The 17034-nt window shown below is 40.9% G+C and overlaps 1 protein-coding gene across 5 annotated transcripts in view; it reads left to right on the plus strand.

Annotated features, from left to right (window-relative positions):
• The window catches only part of TAOK1 (TAO kinase 1), a 174660-nt gene that overhangs the window by 48003 nt on the left and 109623 nt on the right, over nt 1-17034 (plus strand). For 2 of the 5 annotated variants that reach the window (XM_002718911.6, XM_051824587.3), the window contains one exon: nt 12908-13057. The exons of the other annotated variants lie outside the window; for them this stretch is intronic. The gene's annotated coding sequence lies outside the window, so the exon portion shown is untranslated. The remainder of the gene's footprint in view (nt 1-12907; nt 13058-17034) is intronic. 5 annotated transcript variants of the gene reach the window in all.

Consider the following 17034-nt stretch of genomic DNA (forward strand, 5'->3'; position numbering starts at 1 on the left):
CTTGTTTCATTTATTTTGAGTGTATCTCTTACATAGATGAATTTGACTTTTTTACCCCATATGAAGATTTTTAACTTCTCTATTCATTTATTGTCATGAAGATATACTTAAGATTTGTCCTGTTGTTTAATGTTTCTTGTGCTTTTCTGTGGTCTTTTTCTGGACTTAAGAGTTAATTATATTTTCTTTGTTTCCTGTTTACTCTGGTTGTTTGTTGATTTTTTTGAAAGTACAGTTTTGTGACAATTACTGTGCTTTTTTAAAATTAAATTTTATTTATTTGAAAGATATGTGTATATATATATATAGAGAGAGAGAGAGAGAGAGACAGAGACAGACAGACAGACAGAAAGACACACAGAGAGGTCTTCCGTCTGTAAGTTCATTCCCCAAGTGCCTCCAACAGTAGAGCCTGGACCACGCCAAAGCCATGAGCTGGGTACTGTCTGGGTCTCCCTTGTGAGTAGAAAGTACCCAACTACTTGAGCCATCACCTGCTGCCTCCTATGGTCCATATTAACAGGAAGCTGGAATTAGAGCTGAATTGTATGCCAACCTAGAGCCTCTAATATGGGATGCAGGCATCTAAAGCAAAAAAAAAATTTTTTTTAAAGATTTATTTCATTTATTTGAAAGGCAGAGTGACAGAGAGAGATTGATCTTCCATCTGTTGTTTCTTTCCCTAAATGCCCACAATATATTAAACCAAGCTGCATTTGTGCTGTTGAATGTGAAGAGATAAAGTTGATTTCGTGTGTGTTATAAAACACCTCAGCAGTTTGTTGAAGTAAAATTTCCTATTACACGATTTGATTTATGATTTTTTATTTAAGGATTAATTTATTTGAAAGGCAGAGGAATTACAGAGAGAGAGAGAGAAAGAAAAAGAGAGAGATCTTCTATCCCCTAATTTACTCTCCAAGTGGGCACAATAGCTCAAGCTGGGCCAGACCAAAAGCAGGAGCCAGGAGCTTTCTCCTGGTCTCCCATGTGGATGGCAGGGGTCCAAGTATTTGGGCCATCTTTTGCTGCTTTTCCCAGACCATTAGCAGGGAGCTGGATCAGAGGTAGAGCAGCTGGGACACAGCCGGCGCCTGGATGGGATTCTGGTGTCCCAAGCAGCAGCTTTGACTGCTATGCCATAACACTGGCACCTAATTTGTCATTTTCAGATTTAATAACAGCTGAGCAAATTACACTCTTCCCTGCACCTGGCATAAAGAGAGAGAGAAAAAAAAAGAAAAGCCTACAACCAAGGATCAGTAGTGTATTTGTTGTCTTTCTGTATGGTGAAGCTTTGAGTTTTACCTCAAAAGGCAACCATTTTTCTCTAGGCATATTTCTTTTCTTTATCTTTAAAGATTTATTTATTTTTATTTCAAAGGCAGACTTAGAGAGAGGGGGATACACTCAGAATCTTCCATCTACTGGTTCACTCCCCTAAATGACTGCAACAGCTGGGGCTGGGACAGGCCAAAGCCAGGAGCCTAGAACTCCATCCGGGTCTTCCATGTGGGTGGCAGGGACTCAAGCACTTAAGCCATCTTCCTCTGCTTTCCCAGATGCATTATCAGGGAACTGGATCAGAAGTGGAGCATCCAGGACTCCAACCAGTGCTCATATGGGATGCTAGTATTAGAGGTGATGGCTTAAACTGCTGTGCCACAACTCTAGCCTCAAGATGTAAGATGAAAGAGTTATAGAGGAGAGGCAGAGAGAGTGAGAGAGAGAGAGAGAGAGCTTCCATCTGCTGGTATATTTCCCAGATGGCCCCAATGGTCAGGGCTTGGCCAGGCTGAAGCCTGAAGTTCCAGAAACCCAAGGACTTGGGCTGTCCTCCCAAGGCATTCCCAGGCACATTAACAGGGAGCTGGATTGGAAGTGGAGCAGCCAGGACTGGATGTGGGATGCCAGCTCCGTAAGCAGTGGCTTTACCCACTATGCCACAGCACTGGCCCCAAGGCATATTTCTTTAGTGAAGATAAACTATTGCCAGTTTATGGTGGTTTCCTAGTCCTTGGCCAAGTTTTTTTATTTTTTTATTTTTTTATTTTTAAGATTTTATTTATTTATTTGAAAAGCAGAGTTACAGAGAGAGTTATTCCCTTGGCTACAATGGTCAGGCTGGCCCAGGCCAAAGCCAGGAGCTTCTTCCAGGTTTTCCATGTGGGTGCAGGGTCCTAACCAGTTGGGCCATCTTCCACTGTTTTCTCAGGCACGTTGGCAGGGAGCTGGATCAGAAGTGGAACATACAGGACTGGAACCAGCACCCATGCTGGCAGTACAGGTGGTAGCTTTGCCCGCTATGCCAAATGCTGGCTGTGATAGCCCTTTCTAAAAGAAGATTCTATCTGTAGTCTCACAGTATTGATAAGCAGTTATACTTTTCAGCCTGATACATAGTTTATCAACTAATGTTCTGTACTTTGGATATCATGTGTGTATGTTCAGGAGACTAGAAGAATTATGAAGTTTGTTGTTAGGGCTGCTGTGAAAGCTTCTTTCTGCTGTTTCTTTTCCTTTAGTTTTTCATGACAGTGATTTAAAAGTGGACAAGATCTTTGTCATTTTATATTAATGACCCTGTTGTAGCAGTATTCTGAATAAGTGCAGAGCAACCAGGATGTTACCAACTTATATAATAAATCATGTTTGGAAATTTGTGTATAGAAAAGAAGCAGTTATGAATTACTACATATTATTAAGTCTAGCATAACAGTGTGATATAAATGGGTATTAATGTTTTTGGAGTTGTCATTTTTTTTAAAAAAGAAAGGCAGAGTGACAGAGATAGGGAGAGACATGGAGACAGATCTCTTTCATTTGCTGATTCACTCCCTAAATCAGCTTGGGCAAGGCCAGGCCAATGCCAGGAGCCTGGAAGTCTGTCCCAGTTTCCCATGTGGGCAGTAGGAACCCAAGTACTTGGGCTATCATGTGCTGCTTCCCAAGTGTGTTTGCAGAAGCTACCTAGGAAGCATGGTATAGCGAGGACTTGAATCAGGCACTCCAAGTATGGGATATGGGCATAGCAGATGGCGATTTAACCTGCTGCACCACATTTGCCCTCTCATATTTTTATACATTTTATTTTCAGTTTTTGATCTTTAACAGTCCAAAGAAGATGAATAAATGTTGGATTTTTTTTTCCTCTTTTTTCCTGATTAAAGAAATTGAGCATATGATTATTGTTTAAAATTTGGGGGACCAGTGCTGTGGTGTAGTGGGTAAAGCTCCGCCTGCAGTGCCAGCATTCTATGTCGGCACTGGTTCAAGAACCAGCTGCTCCACTTCTGTTCCAGCTCTCTGCTATGGCCTGGGAAAGCAGTGCAAGATGGCCCAAGTCCTTGGGCCCCTGCACCCGTGTGGGAGACCTGGAAGAAGCTCTCGGCTCCTGGCTCCTAGCTTCAGATTGGTGCAGCTCCGGTTGTTGTGGCCAGTTGGAGAGTGAACCAGCGGATGAAAGACCTCCCTCTGTCTCTCTCTCTCTCTCTCTCTCTCTCTGCCTCTCCTTCTATCTCTTTGTAACTCTGACTTTCAAATGAATAAATAAATCTTTAAAAAATAATTTGGAACATAAAATATAGACTTTAGAATATTCATAATATTGTCCATAAATATCTAAAAATAATAATATTTTGGAATACTGCCCTCTTTTCTCTGAAGTTTGTATGTAATTGATGCTATATTGCATATACAATTTCTTTTAATGATTTAATTATTTGAAAATGTTTGAAAGGCAGAATTAACACTGAAGAGAAGGAGAGAGAGGGAAAGATAAGGGAGGGAGAGGCAAAAAGAGAGAGCTTCCATCCGTTGGTAAGCTGCTCCGTTGGTAAGCTCCTCAAATGACTGTATCAGCTAGGGCTGAGCCAGGCTAAAGCCGGAAGCCCAAAATTCCATCTGGATCTCCCACCTGGGTGGCAGGGGCCCAAGTACTTTTCCACTGCCTTCCCAGATTCATTAATGGGGAGCTAGATCTGAAGCACAGCAGCTGGGACTTGAACCAGCACTCTGCATATACAGTTTTAAAATTTTTAATTTTTTATTATAAAAATAAAGCATAACTAAAATATATAGCTTGATAAACTATTATAAATCAGCTACTCTTTGTTTTTTAGAAACCTTTTATTTAATGAGTACAAATTTTATAAGTACAACTTTAGGAATTTAGTGATTCTTCCCACCATACCCCCTCCCACCTCCACTCCCTTCCTACTTCCTCCTCCCTCTCCCATTCCCAGTCCCATTCTCCATTAAGATTCATTTTCAATTAACTTTATACACATAAGACCAACTTTATACTAGGTAAAGATTTCAACAGTTTGCACACACACACAAAATATAAAGAACTATTTGAAAACAAGTTTTAGAGTTAATTCTCATAGTACAATTCATTGAGGACAGAGGTCCTGCATGGGGAGTAAGTGCACAGTGACTCTTGTTAATTTAGCAATTAACACTCTTATGTATGACGCTAGTGATCACCTGAGGCTCTTGACATGAGCTGCCAAGGCTATGGAAGGCTTTTGAGTCTACAGTCTCTGTCAATATCTAGGCAAAGCCATAAACGAAGTGGAGGTTCTCTCCTCCCTTCAGAGAAAAGTACATCTTTCTTTGATGGCACCTTCTTTCCACAAGGTCACACTCACAGAGATTGTTCATGTAAGACATTTTTTTTTTTAATCACAAAATCTTGCCTTTCCATGCCTGAAACACTCTCATGCGCTTTTCAGCCAGACTAGGAAGCCTTAAGGGCTGATTCTGAGGTCAGAGTGCTCATTCTATGAGTCTGCTATGTGAACTGTTTCCCATATTGGAACATTCTCTCCTTTTTAATTCTATTGTTATTGCCAGACACTCGATCTTATTTATTTTGTCCCTTTAACACTTATTTCTATCTATATGATCAGTTTAACACAAAATGATAACTTTAACACTTACAATGGCATTATTACTACCCAGCTTAATGGGATTTGGTGTCCCATGGCAAGCTTTGAGCTGTACCCTTAGAAGTAAGTCCATAGGAATGCATGCAGAACCATACAGTTTTACAACTACTCTTATAACTACTACTTAGGGCAAGAAATAGAACTTGACCAGCTAGCCACTCCAGAATTTTTTATGTGTGTCTCACCCCAATTACAACTCTTTCCTTTTCCCTAAGTTAACCACTATTCTCAAATAGTAATTGCTTCTGGAGCCTCTTCTGGTTGTTCCATGTGGGTACAGGGGCCCAGGCCCTTGGGCCATCTTCCACCACTTTCCCAGGCATATTAGCAGAGAGCTATATTGGAAGTAGAGCAGCCAGGTCTTGCACTGGCACCCATATGGGATGCTGGCATTGCAGCAGAGGCTTAACCTCCTACACCTGTTTCTTGAGTTTTTAATCATGAATGAGCATTGGTGTTTGTAAGATTGATTTGTCACTTCTGTTGAAATGATTTTTTTTTTTTTTTTAATTTGTTTTGAATGGAGAGTTAGAATGATCCTCTAATGTTGAACCAGCCTAGAATTTTGGGGATAAATCCAACTTGGTTGTGATGTCACATCATTTTTGTATGTTGTTAGATTTGATGCACTGAATTTTTGCTTTTTTTTGAAATTTTTAAAAAAATTGACATGCATATTTATGGGTGCTACTTCAATACAGATATATAGTGTGCTATTATCACGCCTTCAAAATCCTCTCTATTAGCCATTTTGAAATACATAATCGCTGTTAACCAAAGTTATCCAACTGTGCTGTTAGAATTTCTCCTGAGGTAGATGTTTGGCGCAGTGGTTAATATGCCCCTTGGAATGCTTGTGTACTTTATCAGAGTGTGTGGGTTGGAGTTTAGGGTGTGCTTCTGAATGTCTTCTTGCTAATACACACCTGGGAGACAACAGGTAATGGCTTAAGTATTTAGATCTCTGCCATTCATGTTTGAAACCTTGATTGATCTCCTGCCTCTGGGTTAAGCCTGTCTTAGTCCTGCCTGTTGCTGACATTTAGGGATTGAGACAACAGATGGAAGAGCTCTCTGTCTCTGTCTCCCTGTCTTTCAAATAAGTGAAAATAAATAAAATAAAAGTTTTAAAAAGAAGCTATTACATTGTAGCACAGGGGTTAAGTCACCTCTTGGTATATGTCCCATGTCTTGAGTCCTGGGATGCCGTCTTGAGTTCCAGCTGCTCTGCTTCTTCAGTTGGACCTGGGAAGCATTAGGTGTACTGGAGGTCCTGCTACCCACATGGGACAGTCAGATGGAGTTCCTGGCTCCTGGCTTCAGCTCCGGCTGGAGTGTTCATTTGGAGAATGACCCAATAGATGGAAGATACCTACCTTTCAAATAAGTAAATGAAACTTTAAAAAAAACACAAAAAGGTTATTCTTTGTATCTAGCAGCATCCCTGTACCTATTAACATTTTTCTCTCTCTCTCTTTTACTCTACCCTTCTCAGCGTCTGGTAACCACTAAGACTTCTGCATTTATGTTCATGAGGAATATTGGTCTGAAATACTAATTCTTTTGTAATATTCTCATCTGGTTTTTGTATCAGAGTCATTACAGCTTTATCAGATGAATTGGGAGGGGTTTCCTCTTCTAAGTTTGAAGAGTTGATATTAAATTGGTATTATTATTTTAAAGATTTATTTGTTTATTTGAAAGGCACAGTTAGAGAGCAAGTGAGTATGGGAGAGACAGAGATATCTTCCATCTGCTGGTTCACTCCCCAAATGGCCACATCGGCCAGAGCTGAAGCCAGGAGCCAGGAGTTTCTTTTGGGTCTCCCATGTAGGTACAGGGACCAAGCACTTGGGCCATCTTCCACTGCTTTCCCAGGAGCATTAGCAGGGAACTGGATTGGAAGTGGAGCAGCCAGGACTTAAACCGGTGCCCATATGTGTTACTAGTGCTGCAGATGTCAGCTTTTACCTGCTATGCCACAGCGTGGGCACTGAATTGGTATGCATTTTGCTTTAGTGTGTAAACCTAGAGTTTTCTATTAGGGAATATTTTAAACCATACATTTGACTTTTTTTTTTTAAATATACATATGACTATTCAGGTTGTCTGTTTCTTCTTGACTGGGTTTTGGTAGTTCATCTGTCAGATAATTTGTGCATTTCATCTCTTGTCAAATGTATAATCTTAGAGAGGGCATTTGCTGTGGGATAGTGGCTTAAGCTGCTTCTTTGGATGTGTGCATCCCAAATCTTAAGTCCCTGGGATTGAGGCTTGCTTCTGTTTCCAATACAGTTTTCTGCTAATGTGCACCCTTGGAGGCAGCAGATGACAGCTTTCCACCCACATGGAAGACACTAATGGAGTTCTAGGTCCTTGTTTCAGCCTGGCGCAGCCCTGGCTATTGTGGGCATTTAGGGAGTGAACCAATGGACGGAAGATCTCTCTCCTATGTCAGTCTTTCAAGTATAAATAAACAGACTTAAAGAAAAAGTATGACCCTTGAGATTTTCATTGTCATTGTATTTTTTCATCCTTTTAATGTTTGTAGGGTCAATAATGTTATTCTCTTTCATTTCTGTTAATGGGCATGTTTGTCTCATCTTTTTCTTGGTTGTTTGACTAGTGGCCCTACTGATAACCCTTCCCTAAAGAATCAGCTTTTGGTATTTCTGGTTTTTTATCTGTTGGCCTTTTGTTTTCTATATCATCGATTTCTATTCTGTTCTTATTATTCCCTCCCTTATATTTACTTTTGGTTTAATATGCTTTGTCTTTTTAGAATCCTAAAATGAAAGCTGCAAATATCATTAGCTTATTCCTTTTTAGTGTTATGAATATTTCCTTGTATGAGTGTACCATAATTTTCTTATATGTTCATTTTTTATAGACATTTCTATTGTTTACAGTTTGAAGCATTTAAAAAATTATTTGAAAGGCAAAGTCAGAGACAGAAAGACAGATCTCCCATCTGCTGGTTCATTCCTCAAACACCTACCACAAGCCAAGAACAGGGAACTCAATCCTAAGGTACCATGTGGATGGCAGGGACACAACAACTTTGGAGCCATCACCTGTTGCCTCCCAGGATGTGTATCAGCAGGAAGAAAGAATGTAGGGCAGAGCTACAACTTGAACCTAGGCACGCTGATATGAAATATGGCTGTTGCAAGAGGCAACTTAAACTCCTGGGCCAAACACTTGCCTCTTATTTTGAATTATTAGAAGTAAAGCTGCTGTGTATAAGTGTTTTTTTGTGTGTCTATGTTTTCAGTTCTTTTGAGTTAATGATAACTAGTTATGGAACTATACATTATCATGTGGTAAATATTTATTTAGCTTAATAAGCATCTGTTAAACAGTTTTCCAAAATGATTGTATTACACTGTTTGACACTCCTAACAACGTTATGAGTTCTTATTCCTCCACATCTTCACCAGTACACTTTTTAATTAGTCATTAGAACACATGTAGGCCAGCGCCCGGCTCAATAGGCTAATCCTACACCTGCGGCACTGGGACACCGGGTTCTAGTTCCGGTGGGGGCGCCAGATTCTGTCCCGGTCACTCCTCTTCCTGTTCAGCTCTGCTGTGGCCAGGGAGTACAGTGGAGGATGACCCAAGTCCTTGGGCCCTGCACCCACATGGGAGACCAGGAGAAGCACCTGGCTCCTGGCTTCGGATCAGCGCAGTGCGCCAGCCGCAGTGGCCACTGTGGGGTGAACCAACGGAAGGAAGACCTTTCTCTCTGTCTCTCTCACTGTCCACTCTGCCTGTCAAAAAAATAAATAAAATTTGAAAAATTAAAAAAAAAAAAGAACACATGTAGTGGTATTTGATGAGGGTTTAATTTGCATTTCCCTGATGATTCACAATGTTTGGCATATCTTCCTGGGCTTCTTTGCCATTCTTGCATCATGGTTAGTGAAGTATCTGTTCAGGTATTTTGCCGATAAAAAAATTGGTTTGTCCTATTGAATTTTTATTTCTTTGTATATTCAGGATGTAAATCCTTTATTAGAAATGTGTACTGTGAATATTTTCTGCAAGTTTGTTAAGCCATTAATTAAGAATTAACCACAGGAAAATTCTAAACAGAAAATTCTCCCTGTAAAACCACTCAGCTTTGAAAAATATTAACAAATTGTTAATCTTATTGCAAACATAACCCCCTTACTCCATTCTTTCCACTTGATTATTCTAAAGCAAATTTCAGGTATAATACAATTTTATCTTTAAATTTGCAGCCAGATACACCCCAGAGCCAGTTTTCTTATGGCTTTCAAGTTAAGATTATTTATTTTTTATTATTTGAGAGGGAGAGAGATCTCTCATCCTCTGGTTCACTCCCCAAATGCCTGTAGTAGCCAGGTTGGGACAGATGAAAGCCAGGAGCCAGAAACTCAAGCTGGGGTTTGAACCCAGGCACTCTGATATGGGATGTACGCATCCCAAGGAGAATCCTAACTGCTTTGCCAAACACCTGCCCCATTCCTCCTCAAACTTTCAGTATCAATTTCTTAGTTATATATCTTATTACTATACAAAATCTCCACATAGTTTGATACAAAAAAATTTTCTTCATCTTCCTCCTCCCAACTTTTAACAGTTTTTGTTTGAACCATCATGCCAAACAAAGTTCACATTTAATTTAAAATGTTTAAGTCTCTATTGCTCTCCTTCTTTGTTTTTCCTTGCAGTTAATTTGTTGAACCAACATTATCCTTCAGCGTTTTCATAATTTGGATTTAATTAATTGCATCCTGAAGTTGTCAGTTAATGTGTTCCTCTAGCCTTTGTATTTCCTATAAGCTGGTGGTTAGATATGGAATCCTGATTAACTTGAGAACTGATCTTTTCTTCTCTTTTGATTACGGCAAGAATACATAGTATTTTGTAACTCCCTTTGTATTTCATTGGGAAGCCCTTGGTGTCTTGAGTTTTTTGGTGATGTGAAATTGATTAGTGGGTTCAGGTATTATTTTTCCCATAGCTTTTCAAGTATTCTTTTAAAGCTTTTCAATTAAAGACATTAATTAGTAACCATGGATAATGATTGAACTGGTATTTTATTTTGTTAGTGGTATAAAAATATTTTGTCATTCCTTCCTTTTATTAGTTGGACTATTTCTCTGTCTCTGTCTCTCTCTCTCTCTCCTTTAAAGATTTTATTTATTTGAGAGGTAGAGTTACAGAGAAAGGGATAGACTGACAGGAAGGTCTTCCATCCGCTGGTTCACTCTCCAAATGGCCGCAAAGGCCGGAGCTAGGCCAGTCGGAAACCAGGAACCAAGAGCTTATTTGGGTCTCCCATGCTAGTGCAGGGGCCCAAGTGCTTGGGCCATCTTCTGCCGCTTTCCCAGGTCATTAGCAGAGAGCTGGGTCCAAAGAGGAGCAGCCAGGACATGAACTGGTGCCCATAAGAGATGCCAGTGCTGCAGGTGAAGGCTTAGCCTACTACACCACAGCGCCAGCCCCTAGTTGGACTATTTTTACAAAAGAAAATTCTCGGCTGGCGCCGCGGCTCACTAGGCTAATCCTCCGCCTAGCGGCGCCGGCACACCGGGTTCTGGTCCCGGTCGGGGCGCCGGATTCTGTCCCGGTTGCCCCTCTTCCAGGCCAGCCCTCTGCTGTGGCCAGGGAGTGCAGTGGAGGATGGCCCAGGTGCTTGGGCCCTGCACCCCATGGGAGACCAGGAAAAGCACCTGACTCCTGGCTCCTGCCATCGGATCAGCGCGGTGCGCCGGCCGCAGCGCGCCGGCCGCGGCGGCCATTGGAGGGTGAACCAACGGCAAAGGAAGACCTTTCTCTCTGTCTCTCTCTCTCACTGTCCACTCTGCCTGTCAAAAAAATAAAAAAAAAAAAAAAAAGAAAGAAAATTCTCCCTTGTTTTCAGAAAATGGTAAGATAAATGTCAGTTCTTTCCTTTGTTTATAGAATTAGTGATTTGCTAGCAGAATGTGTTTTCTTTAAAATAGTCCATACTAGTAGATTATAGCATGTTTGATGTTTCATTTTAGTTTTACTTCTGTGTGATTCCCAGATTGCCTGTTTGCCAGTGAGAACTTCTAAGATGGCTTATGAGTCTCATTTTGCATGCTTTAGAAGTATTCTTTCATAGCTTCTTTCCCTTTTATAGCTATTCCCCCTCTTTTTTTTTTTTTTAATGTATTTATTTATTTGAAATGCAGGGTTACAGAGAATCAGAGAGAAAGGTATTCCATCCGCTGGTTCACTCCCCCGATGGCTGCAGCGGCCAAGAGCCAGGAGTTTCTTCTGGGTCTTCCATACCAGTGCAGGGGTCCAAGGACTTGGGCCATCATCTGCTGCTTTCCTAGGCCATAGCAGAGAGCTGGATGGGAAATGGAGCAGCCGGGACTCGAACTGGCACCCATATGAGATGCAGGCACTGCAGGCAGTGCTTTTACCTGGCATGCCACAGCCTTTTCTGTTTTCAGACTTAACTACACTTTTCCTTTCCCAAAGCCACCAATTTGCACAATTGCCACAAATCCATTGGTTTCTAGCCTATTTTATTAGGTAGAGCTAGGAATTAAGTGTGTGTTTTGATTTAGTGTAGATTAAATCACTAGTTCATGCTGATGCTTAAGTTAAAGTTACAAATTGAAAGGTTTTTTTTGTTTTGTTTCATTTTTTGACAGTCAGAGTTAGACAGTGAGAGAGAGAGAGACAGAGAGAAAGGTCTTCCTTCCGTTGGTTCACCCCTCAAATGGCTGCCATGGTCGGTGCACTGCACCGATCCAAAGCCAGGAGCCAGGTGCTTCCTCCTGGTCTCCCATGCGGGTGCAGGGCCCAAGCACTTGGGCCATCCTCCACTGCCTTCCCGGGCCACAGCAGAGAGCTGGACTGGAAGCGGAGCAACCGGGACAGAATCCGGCGCCCCAACCGGGACTAGATCCTGGGGTGCTGGCACCTCAGGCAATTAGCCAAGTGAGCTGCAGCGCTGGCCACGAATTGAAAGGTTTTTACTTTGATTTTGTATTTATGTTTGTTTCATCTTGGTTGCTCTTGACATTAATGCAGTTACTCACTTGTTGTATCTGACAATATAGTTTTAGAATAAAAATTCCAATATAATCATTAATAATATGATAGCTATGATAGTTAAATAAGTGCAGTGATTTGGCTCTTGGGCTCCTTCATAGTAGTCAAAATACAATGTTAAAAATTGAAATTATGGGCCGGTGCCATGGCTCACTCGGTTAATCCTCTGCCTGCGGTGCTGGCATCCCATATGGGCGCCGGGTTCTAGTTCCGATTGCTCCTCTTCCAGTCCAGCTCTCTGCTGTGGCCCAGGAAGGCAGTAGAGGATGCCCCAAGTGTTTGAGCCCCTGCACCCACATGGGAGACCAGGAGGAAGCACCTGGCTCCTGGCTTTGGATTGGCGTAGTGCCGGCTGTAGCGGCCATTTGGGGAGTGAACCAACAGAAGGAAGACCTTTCTCTTTGTCTCTCTGTCTCTCACTGTCTATCTGTCCAAAATAAAACAAAAAAATGAAAAATTGAAATTATTCTTCTGTGTGAAGTTAAACCACTGATTTAAAGCACAGTTAGGGTAAAATTTGTTTTAACTTGACTCTGACTTAAGAATTCTTAATTTTCTTTTTATTCTGAATCATATCTGATTTTATAATGACATAAAACATTTACAGCATCAAACTCAAATTTATAAAACAGGGTACATTGAGACAAATGTTGCTTAAATTCCCATCCTCTCCACTTTATCTCTTTGTCTGTAGCTAGCCATTGGAATAGGCTTTTAGTTATCCTTTCATTGTTTATCATACCTTTTCTCATATTCGCCCTCCTTAAAAGGCTGCATATTATATATGCTCTTCTGTACTTTGCATTATTTATTATAAAATTGTAGTCTATTGTTCTGTAGCATATGTAGAATTATTCCTCATTCTATATATTTGTTTATGTATTTAAAAGGTGGAGTTGCAGAACTGACAGAAAGGGGTAGGGGCGATACATCGTCCATCTACTGATTCCCTCCCCAAATGGCCACAACATCTCGTACTGGGCCGGGCTGAATCCAGGAGCCAAGAACTCCATCCAGCCATGTGGGTGGCAGGGACTCAGGTACTTAAACCGTCATCCCCTGTTTACTAAACATATTAGCTAGGAGCTGGATTAAAAGTGGTGTAGCCAGGACTTGAGCGGGTACTCTGACATGGGATGTGGACATCACAACAGGTGGCTTAACTCACTGTGCCACAATGCCTGCCCCATCTTCATTCCTTCTTACTGCTTCATAAATCTCCATTGTATAGGTCAGGATTTGCCAAATTGGCCCAAGGGGCAAATTTGCCTTAATGCCTAATATATGTGTATGTACGTATGTATCTATTTATGTATGTATATGTCTATCTGAGAGGCAGAAGAGAGAGAGAACATGTGAGAGCTCCAATCTAATAGTTTACTCCTCAAATGCCTGCAATGGTGGGAACTGGAAATTCAGTCCAGATCTCATGTGTTTGTTAGGAATCCAACTACTTGAGCCATCACTCTTGCCACCCACAGTTTGCACTACCTGGAAGCTGGAGTGAGGAGCCAGAACTGGAAATCAAAATTCAGACACTCTGTTCTGGGTACGGTCATCTTAACCAGTGTCTTTTTTTTTTTTTTTCCAGATTTATTTTATTTATTTGAAAGAAAGGGAATGACAGAGAGAGAGGTCTTCCATCTGCTCATTCACTCCCCAAATGGCTGCAACGACTTTAGCTGAACCAATCCAGAGCCAGGAGCTTCTTTTGGGTCTCCCACGTGGGTGCAGGGGCCCAGGGACTTGGGCCATTCTTTGCTGCTTCCCCAGGCGCATAAATAGGGAGCTGGATTGAAAGTGGAGCTTCCAAGACTTGAACCAGTGTCCATACGGAATGCTGATACTGCAAGCTGGGGTTTTAGACCACTGTGCCATAGCACTAGCCCCTTAACCAGTGTCTTAACAGCTAGGGTAAGCTATTACTGCCATTTTCTTATGGCCTCCAGCTAAGAATGCTTTTTGACATTTTTAGAAAGTAGGAAAAATTTAAGAATGAATAATTTTTTAAAAAGATTTTATTTATTTATTTATTTGAGAGGCAGAAAGGTCTTCCATCTGCTGGTTCACTCCCCAAATGGCCACAATGGCCAGAGCTGGGCCATTCCAAAGCCAGAAGCCAGGGGTTTCTTCCAGGTATCCCACATGGGTGCAACGTCCCAAACACTCAGTCCATATTCTGCTGCTTTCCCAAACCATAAGCAGAGAGCTGAATTGAAGAGGAGCAGCCAGGACAGGAATTGGTGCCCATATGGGATGCTGGAACTGCCAAGGCTTAGACTACTATCTCAAAGCACCGGTCCCAAGATGAATAATCTGTAACACCTGAAAGTTGCATGAAATTCAAATTTGAGTACCAGTAAATAGTTTTATTAGAATACAGCCAGAGTCATTAAGTTATTTTGTCAGTGGATACTTTTGTGATACAGCTACAGAGTTGAGTAGTTCTAGTAGATACTATTTGTGTGTGATTTCATCCTTTTACACTGCTGTTTGGCACATTACAAATTGCTGTAATATGCTTACAACTCAATGCCTGTCATTGAACTGTAACATTTTATTGTTATTACCAGTGCATGTCCATCATGTCAAAATTAATAAAGTGAATTACTAATGTCAGGCTTTTAAAGTACAGTAGAATATAGGTCATTTTATTATTGAATGGGATGACAAAGGTATTACACTTATTATACAGTGACACTAGCTTATGCTTAAAGAATATAATATACATTGATGTTTCCAGACTAAACTCTGGAATGTCAAGGTATTCTCAACTGACAGGAAAGGAATGGTCAGAAAAGTTAGAAAATTTAAAGTGGGTTATTTCAGGGCCGGCACTATGGTGTAGCAGGTTAAGCCCTGTGGCGCTGGCATCCCATTTGGGTACCAGTTCGATTCCTGGCTGCTCTACTTTCAGTCCAGCTCCCTGCTAATGCACCTGGAAAGCAGCAGAGAATGGCCTATGTGCTTGGTCCCCTGTAACTACCTAGGAGACCCAGAGGAAGCACACATAAGAATTTCTTCACTAAGCTGAAATATGAAAATGAAGGCCCCACTAAAATAAATTTCTGAGTTACTTGCATGTTAGCCCAGCAAAGAAAGTAATTTGCTGACATTGAGTAAATTAGATCATATTTGAATACAGTGATGGAAGAAATGTATCTACAAAAAATAAATTTAAGACAATTTATCTTTAATTGAGAATAATTGTTCAAAAAGTCGAGGTCCTTGGGAACAGCATCAGTAGTCAATTGAAAAACAAACATAAACAATTTGCAGTGATCTTCCTTGGCTCTTGATGAATTAACAAGTTGCTTATACTATTTGCTTGTTTATTTAGGGAGTCTATGCCATGTACCTAAAGTCTTGCTTCTGTGAATAATCTGTAAATACCAACTTTAAATGAGAATATTTTTAAAGAATTAAACAAGCTTAATTCAGTATCACCTGACATACAGTATGCTGTGTTACAATTGATGGTGGTGAAAATATACATTAAGCTGGAAAAGACTTGGTTGGTTAAATTTATATAAAGCCTATCAAAGTGCAGCTTATTTTAAAATGTAGGTGTTACTCATTGTTATTTAATATAATTATTAGCAGTACTTTGTGAAAAAGTACTGTGTTATTGAACCAGCAGCTTTAGTGGTGAACCTAACTCGTGGAGTTAGGTTAACCTCTTTCACAACCATGAATTTTTATGGTTATAGAAGCTAACTATCTTTTTTTTTTTTTTAATTTTATGTATTTATTTGAGAGGTAGAGTGAGAGGGAGAGACAAAGAGAAAGGTCTTTCATCCGCTGGTTCACTCTACAAATGGCCACAATGATCGGAGTTGTGTCTATCCGAAGCCAGGAACCAGGAGCTGCTTACAGGTCTCCCACGCAGACGGTGGGGCCCAAGTACTTGGGCCATCTTCTGCTGCTTTCCCAGGCCATAGCCTGGGATTAGAAGAGGGGCAGCCAGGGCTAGAACCAGTGCCCATATGGGATGCTGGCACCACAGGTGGAGGATTAACTTACTGTGCCATGGCACCGGCCCCACTAACTATCTTGACTTGCCCCACCACATACCACATACTATACAGCAGGTCGATGATGTAGCAGTGGTGATGTTGGATTGTGTCTTTTATTTGAAACCAGGACTAAGATTTAATTATTTTGATTATATTTTAAAAAGATTTATTTATTGATTTGTAAGTCAGAGTTACAGAGAGAGGGATCTTCCATTTGCTGGTTCATTCCCTAGTTGGCTGCAATGGTCAGAGCTAGGCCAGGAAGAAGCCAGGAGCCTCCTCCAGGTCTCCCATGTGGGTGCAGGGCCCCAAGGATTTGGACCATCTTTCTTTGCTTTTTCCAGGCCAAGAGCTGGATTGGAAGTGGAGCAGCCTGGGCACGATTCAGTGCCTACAAGTGATGCTCATGTTGCATTCCGCAACTTTACCTGCTATACCACAATACCAGCTCCAAAACTGATATTCTTGAACACCGAATAATTTTTGTTAATAATTTTTCTGCAGACTTGATAACGTTTTTCGTATATTCAGATTTAAATTACTGGGCAAAATAAGGCTTATAGTGAGATAGTCTGTTGTAAAATCATTTGATAGTAACAACTGTTTGAATACCAAGTTATATCAAAATGCTTTATATGCTTTACACTCTGAAAAGCTTCAAATAAATAAAATCTCCATTCTGATACAGAGGTATAGCTTATGTATTTTCTGAGCTCAGACTGTAGTTCTATCACAGTTTTCCAGACTTTGATGCAAATGCACTGGAAATTTCTTATTTAAATCTTCCTATGCAGAAGCTGGTATTGTGGCATGAAAAGTAAAGCCACTACCGGTAATGCCAGCATCCCATATGAGTGCTGTTTCATATCCCTATGTGTTCCACTTCTGGTCCAGCTACCTGTTAATGGCCTGGGAAAAGCAGTAGAAAATGACTCAAATATTTGGGCCCCTGCCACCCAGTGGAGACCCAGATGAAACTCCTGACTCCCAACCCTAGCCTT

This window comes from Oryctolagus cuniculus, chromosome 17, assembly GCF_051225735.1.
Source record: "Oryctolagus cuniculus isolate XC-2025 breed Fujian yellow rabbit chromosome 17, ASM5122573v1, whole genome shotgun sequence".
Taxonomy (NCBI): Eukaryota; Metazoa; Chordata; class Mammalia; order Lagomorpha; family Leporidae; genus Oryctolagus; species Oryctolagus cuniculus.